We start from the raw sequence: 7,066 nt of genomic DNA on the forward strand, positions 1-7,066 counted from the left end.
AGATAAAACATCATTTTATCAGAGACTATGTTCAGAAAGGGATTCTGGTTTTAAAATTCATAGGTAGAGAGCATCAATGGGATGATATCTTTACAAAACCCTTAGGTGAAGATAGATTTCTATTCATTCTGAAGCATCTAAAAATGCACTATTTTCCAGAATAAGATCTCATCAGAATTGAATGTGTTAATTCATAGTCAAAAGAAATGAGATTCTGACTTAAATAAAACATTTTTTTCTTTATTCAAAACCCCAGTCATTAGAAGATGTTTCAGTCAGAAACGTCTCTGATCAGATGGAGATCATCTGATCTTCCATATTCTGAGAATATTAAAACGTGTCACTCAAGCATGTTTAGTGTGTGTAGCCTTGGTTATGCTAATCATTAAATCTACCTAGTGCCACTCGAGCAGTGTGTTTTATTTTCTTGGAATTGATTAAAATCAAAATTAAGACTATCGCTTATTACCTTTAATGATTATGCTTTTTATGTTTTCTCTCTCTTCCCAAAATACTCTATACAGTTCACACACAATCTCACTTTTCACTTCCACACGCTTTCGTTAGAAACCCTAAACCTTGTGCTCCCAATTGTTCATCCGCTCTTCAAAGTGTTCTTTATCTTCTTCATCAAGTTCTTCAATTTCTTCAACAACATCATCATGAACACTCAACAGCAAGAGGTAGTCAAGTTTTCTCAACAGTTCGAGAGAAGCTTAAAGTCGTCTAGGTCTGTAACTTTAACCGTTGCTCCGTCAACATCAACTGTTTCTTCGTCAACTGCTCATCCCAGTTCTTCAAATACTCTAGTTATTGATGAAAATCACATTACAAGAAGAAAAGCACAGGTTCATTGTATCACATCTCCTGAAGATTTAAAGGTTCTTTGTGAATTTTTAGTTGACTTTCCAAATCTTTCTACATAAATGTAGCAACCTGCCTTAAAATTTACGTTTAAATGAGTCGCCACCCACTATTTGTTTTATAGTTAAGTGAGAAACCCTTTACAAAAATGAGAGATTTTGGGTAAGTAGGTAAATTAGGAAAAGGGAAGGTGTTAGACACCCTTTGCCTCCCTTGTACTCAAGGGGACCCATTTAGCCTTCAGGTATTTTATAAAAAGTTTTTTTTTATAATTGTTGATTAATAAATTAAAAAATAGGCCTGGCCAAAAGGGTAAAATCCCAAAGGTAGGTTTTGCTAGGGTCAATGTCAGATCGAGACAACAATGACCAAAGGCCAAAAACCGTGTATAGCAAAAATAAAATGAGATAAGGCCATTGTCAAATAGAGACAACAATGGCCAAAGGCCAAAGGTCGAGTATAGAAAAAATAAGATAGGGTCATTGTCAGATCGAGACAATAATGGCCAAAGGCCAAAAGATGTTTAAACTAAATTGTAGCAACAATACGATATGGGGGAAAAGGGAAGGCCTCGTGTATCATCATTGGCCAAAAAACATTTTTTTAAAGGGGGCCTCATGTTAAATCATTGGCCAAAACAATGATTTTAAAACAAAAGCAGGCCTCAGATAACGTCATTGGCCAAAAAGGTTTTTGGAAGCGAAAAGGGCCTCATAACAATCATTGGCAAAAGTTTTGAAAAGAAAAGGTTTTAAATAAGGGAGGCCTCATAGGTTAATCATCGGCCAACAGTTTGTTTTTGAGTTTGAGTTGAGGGATTTGAGTTTGATAAAAGGGAAAGGGTTTGTCGGTCATTGTCAGTTAATCGACAACGACAGGTTAGGTTTTTTCTAGACAACCCTAAGACATACCCTCAGAGGGAGAAGAGAAGCCTGGATTAAAATGTGTGTATGTGTGTTGGAAATTTGTGAAAATTGTACGTGAAAGTGAAAAAGAGGTCCCTTTTAGGGTTGCCAAGACCCCTTTTATAGAGATGGAAATTAGGTTAAAAATCCATAAAAGGAAATAACCCATATCCAAAAGCCCAAAAATCCATCTTGGTCTCCAAGATTACGAACAAACTCTTTAAACCAAAGCAAACGATAGCATCCTTCCGTATCGCCTGAACCAAGTCAACATCAAAGAATTTCTCTTTTATCTGGCAAAGAAGACTCTGGCTAGGAAACTCTACAACTTTTTCACCAGAATTTGTCGAGGATATCCCACTCTTACTAGACGAACTACTCATTGCACTCATCATGGCTTTGAGAAAGCCAGCAGGATTCATGGCCTTGAGGTTTTCCAATTCAGCTGGAGAAGAGAGTGAAGGAGTATTGGTCGAAACTGTCGCATGTATTGTAACCTTCTCAAAGGGTTGGTTTTTTTCCTTTTCAGATTCGAGTTGACTGGAAGCTTCATCCCTGGTTTTATTTTTATCCATAGAATCAGCTCTTTCGCTCCCTGCAGATTGTTCATCACCTTCATCAATGTTGGATATTTGAGGGTTGTCCTCCATGTAGACATCTAGGTCTATATGGGGAATTTCTAGAGATGAATCATTTGAAGGTTGTCTTTGACATGTTCAGAATTTGGAGAATTTTTCAGAGCATCATCACTTGCAGTTTCTAAAGTGATAGGAGGATTGGTTTGTGAAGTCTGTTTTGGAGAAACTGCGAAAAATCATCAAGTCCCCAATCAGATCTTTTGAAGGAAAACTTTGTTAAATGAAACAGAGAAACACAGGTACATACCGGGAGGATTTTCAAATAAAGGGATGTCGTTTGAAGGAATATTTATTTTGAGATTAGAGGTGGCAGTGCCTGCATCATACTACACATACAGAAAAGATTAGCTCGAGTCAAAAGTCAATATGAAACTTGTAGTAAAATAATAAAGTAAGTTCCTACCTTGGTAAGAATATTATTTGGGCTAGAGTTGTGGCTTTCGACGATGGGGATGTTCCCAATAAGCTTTTGAGGCTGTTCGTCAGATGATTTTTGACCACTCGAAGTTGTAGGCTTCAAAGTCCCAAATCCTTCTCTTGAACCGAAGTAGTGATGGCTCTCTTCCTTTTCTTGATCACCAATTTTGTGTGAGGAGGAGACTTATCCTCACCGTCTAATTCAATTGTGATGCTTTCAGGGGTAGTTTTCCTCTTTTTTGGAGTTAGTGGTGGCTTTTGAGTATTCTGAAAGGAAATATGTTAGAATTGCGTAAAAAGTAAAGTTTTGCAAGCCAGGAGAAGAATGGTTACCACATTTTTTGGTTTGGTGATGTTGCGATAATCTTCACTAGTCTTCTTATCCTTCGAAAGAACATCATACTTTCAAGTGTTGGCAGCAGGTTCCTTGATATTCTGTCTTCGACCAAGAGCTGTAATCAAGACAAAAAAAGTTAGTATAAAGAGAAAAAAGGGGTAAAAATCAATCGAAAGGTTTCTCCAGTTCCAAACCTTCGGGTATTGGAGTTAGAATACGAACGTGTTCGAGACGAATATGAAGATATCCTTTGAAACTGCCCAAGGTATGCTTAGTCGGAAGCATTCGTTCGACACATTTTTTAGATTCTTCACAAAGAATTTTTGGGACATTCCCACAAACAAACTAGTCCGGAAAAGGGGGGCTTAAAGCCACACCAAAATCAGCACTGTGTAGTGAAGGGAATTTTGGAAGATACATTTTGAAAGTCATCTCATAACGTTGTTCAGGACGAACGTATGAGGGTAATTTCAGTTTATCCAGCTTTTAAGAAACTTTTTCGCGTAAAGTAAACGCTTCCTCACTAACGGTCCGACTAAGATCACTAGGCCTATAAGTAGTTTCAAAGAACTTTTGGAACGCTTGTATTTCTTTAATATGTGTCGAAGTACCTTTCTGGAAACGCTCCTGCGTAGAAGCAAAAGCTGCAGTCAGTTCGCGCGAAAGACCATGAACATCAAAGATTTGTTGGTTGTAGTAGTCAGCCCACCATTTGTGAAATTCCATGGTGGTGTAGAATGAAGGTTCAACGGAGATAGGAGTAAGGGAGGTGACACCAATGTATCTGGCAGTTTTTGATTCGAAGTTCTCTTCGTTCGAATACATGGTGTGTAAACACATATGACTTTTCTTGTCATACAAACATATGGGTTTAAATTGAACAAGCCCAAAATGTCTCGAGACAAGATTTGGTTGGTAGCTGAGAAGACCATAATGGATCTTTTTTATTCGCAGTCGGTGAGATAGCATTTTAGGAGTCGGGAATGCTTCCCAAATAGCCATCGATTCAGCATGTTGATTTGGAGAGGAAGTAGGAAATTCTCTTGTAAACCATTCAGGGCCTACTTTCCTTTTGACGAATGGAGCCATCGAATGGCTAAAACGATAACGTTTAGAAAACATCATTATATAGGCTTGAAACGCCTCTGGCAGTTGACCTCCTTCTTCTTGGGGAGTTAAGTGGGTTAGCCTTGTCCCCTCAACTGCCCAGTTCTTGATGGTTGCATCATCTTCGTCAACCAGTCCTTTCTTTGGAAAAATTACATAAGTGACTAAGGTCAATATTTAAAGGGTTAGAATCTAGCCCCTTCAAATTTCTAATTAATTTATTAAATGAAGTTAGTGGGGCACGTGCCCATAAATGATTGGTCTGCCAGGCGGTTTCACAGTTAATGGCCCCACTCCTAGTTCCTAGGAGTAATGATTAAATGTAATGGCGCATGGTTTTGAGAAGACGTTTTGAAAGAAAGGTCATAATGAGTCTGACGTCATTTAGAATCTTGGAACCCAAGAGTTTTTGAAAGGTCGAAAAATAAAAGTATCAAGAAATGCCTATTTCTACTTGTTTTTCGAAATAGACATTTATTGGGGGCAATTTGTTAGCTGAAGATTTTGACATGATGTCTATGTTCTTCGAAGTCATATGTCTCGAAGAAAGAATGGCTTTGAATAGCTATTTCTAGAATTACTATATGTCAGAATTATTTTCTAGTCGAAGTAAGGTATTAAATGGATTATCTTTGAAGTCTAAGGAATAAAAGACTTAGGATATTCTGACATTTTTTTTAAAGACACGTTATTTCGCGTTGAAGAGTTTCGAACGGGAATATTTGAATTTTAAAATGTTTCCTTTGAATCAAAAGGACGCGTGGAACTCCAGGAATTCGAAGTGCATGCAACGTGGCGCCTCATTAGATTAAGACCGTTAGGGTCGAATTAGTATAAATAAGGATCGTAGTGGTAGGATCCAATGAGGTGTTCATTTTGTACAAATTACTCACAAATCACTCAAGTACCAAGCGTAAGAGAAAGAGTTTCGCTGAGAATGTACGTATAACACCATTTGTATTTCTAACAATTGTCTTTACTTTATAAACACAAGTCAATTAAATATATTTACATTTCCAGTTTAAGTCATTTCCATTCACAGTCAAGTTACTTTCGAATTCTTTTCTGCAATTCCTTTCGTTGCATTGCACTTTATATTTTTCTTTGACATCAAACCTTAGATTACAATATTTTTTGTAGAACTAAAACTCAAAAATATGACTACAATCATTATGATAGACACTCTTCGATATATGTCCTAGGATCAATCTAGTCGATCCTGCGAGTAACCAAAATATATATTTAATAATTTGGAAGATTAGCGATTGCTTACCAGAAATCATTGTAAACACTCCCTAGATCATAATTTTTATTACTCGTCCCTTCTCTTTATCCGAATTTTTTATGACTCTTCCTTTTTTGCTTGATCAGAATTTTTGTCAGGCTTCCTTCCTCCCTTAATTGGAACCTTAGCTCTGATACCAGTTGTTGGGAAAATAACAAGACCTAAATTTTTATGCACGCAGAAGCATACCCACGAAAAAAGAAAAAAAGCAAAAAAAAAATCAAAAATGAAACTCAAATTTATTATTCAACTTGTAATTTTTACAATGAAAAAATTACAAACCCTCTCATACAATTGCAATTTTTAAGGAGAAAATTGTAAATCCTCCCAATTACAAATTTTGAATGAAAAAAATTAAAAACCCGCTCAAAATTATAATTTTTGGACATAAAATTGTAAACCCTATCTCAATTACAATTTCTCGGCAGAAAAATTGCAAAACCCTCTATCAACTACAAATTTTGGAAGAAAAATTGAAAAACTCTCTAAACAAACTATTTTTGAACAGAAAAATAGAAACCCTCTTAACAAACTATATTTGAACAGAAAAATAAAAAATCCTCTCTAGACACACAACTATCCAAATCCCTTATACAACCAAAGGACTGTTAACAATAGTAAACGTATACAAACATAGAGAATAAGAAAGACCTTTTGATTTAGGGTTCCAATAGAATGAACAAAAACTGAAGAGTAAGGGTTACACAAGAGTATAAATACTAAAAGCTAGATAAGACTAAACTACCCTTACAAAGATACAATAAAATAATATAATAATAATAATATTAATAACTAACATCTCCCCTCAAACTCAAGATGCATTAGCAGAGAGCATCGAGAGTTTGTCAATCAAAAAACGAAAACGTTTAATGGAATGCGTCTTCGTAAACAAATCAGCAATCTGCAAAATAGAGGGGACAAACGGTAGAGTAATTGTTCCATGCTGAAGATGATGACGAGTGAAGTGACAATCAATCTCGATATGTTTGGTACGTTCATGAAAGACCGAGTTGTGGGCAATTTGAGTTGCACTTTTGTTATCACAATACATAGGAGTTGGTTCAGCAAGAGTGACACCCATATCAGAAAGTAACTATCGTAACCAAACTATTTCTGTAGTGGTAGATGCCATAGCACGATACTCAGCTTCTGTAGAATAACGAGAGACAATATCTTGTTTCTTACTCTTCCAAGAAATAAGAGAATCTCCAAGAAAGACACAAAACCCCGTGGTAGATTTACAATCTGTGGGGTCACCAGCCCAATCTGCATCAGAATAAGCACGAAGTTCCAATGATGATGATGAGGGAAAGAGAAGGCTTTGAAACTGGGTTCCCCGAAGATAACGACATATGCGAAGAACAGCTGCCCAATGCACTGTAGTAGGAGAGACAACAAACTGGCTAACAACATGAACCGCATATGCAATGTCTGGTCTAGTAATCGTAAGATACACCAGGCTACCAACCAAAGTACGATATAAGGTAGGATCTGGCAGAGGAATACCGTCAGA

This window comes from Vicia villosa, unplaced genomic scaffold (assembly GCF_029867415.1).
Source record: "Vicia villosa cultivar HV-30 ecotype Madison, WI unplaced genomic scaffold, Vvil1.0 ctg.004348F_1_1, whole genome shotgun sequence".
NCBI lineage: Eukaryota > Viridiplantae > Streptophyta > Magnoliopsida > Fabales > Fabaceae > Vicia > Vicia villosa.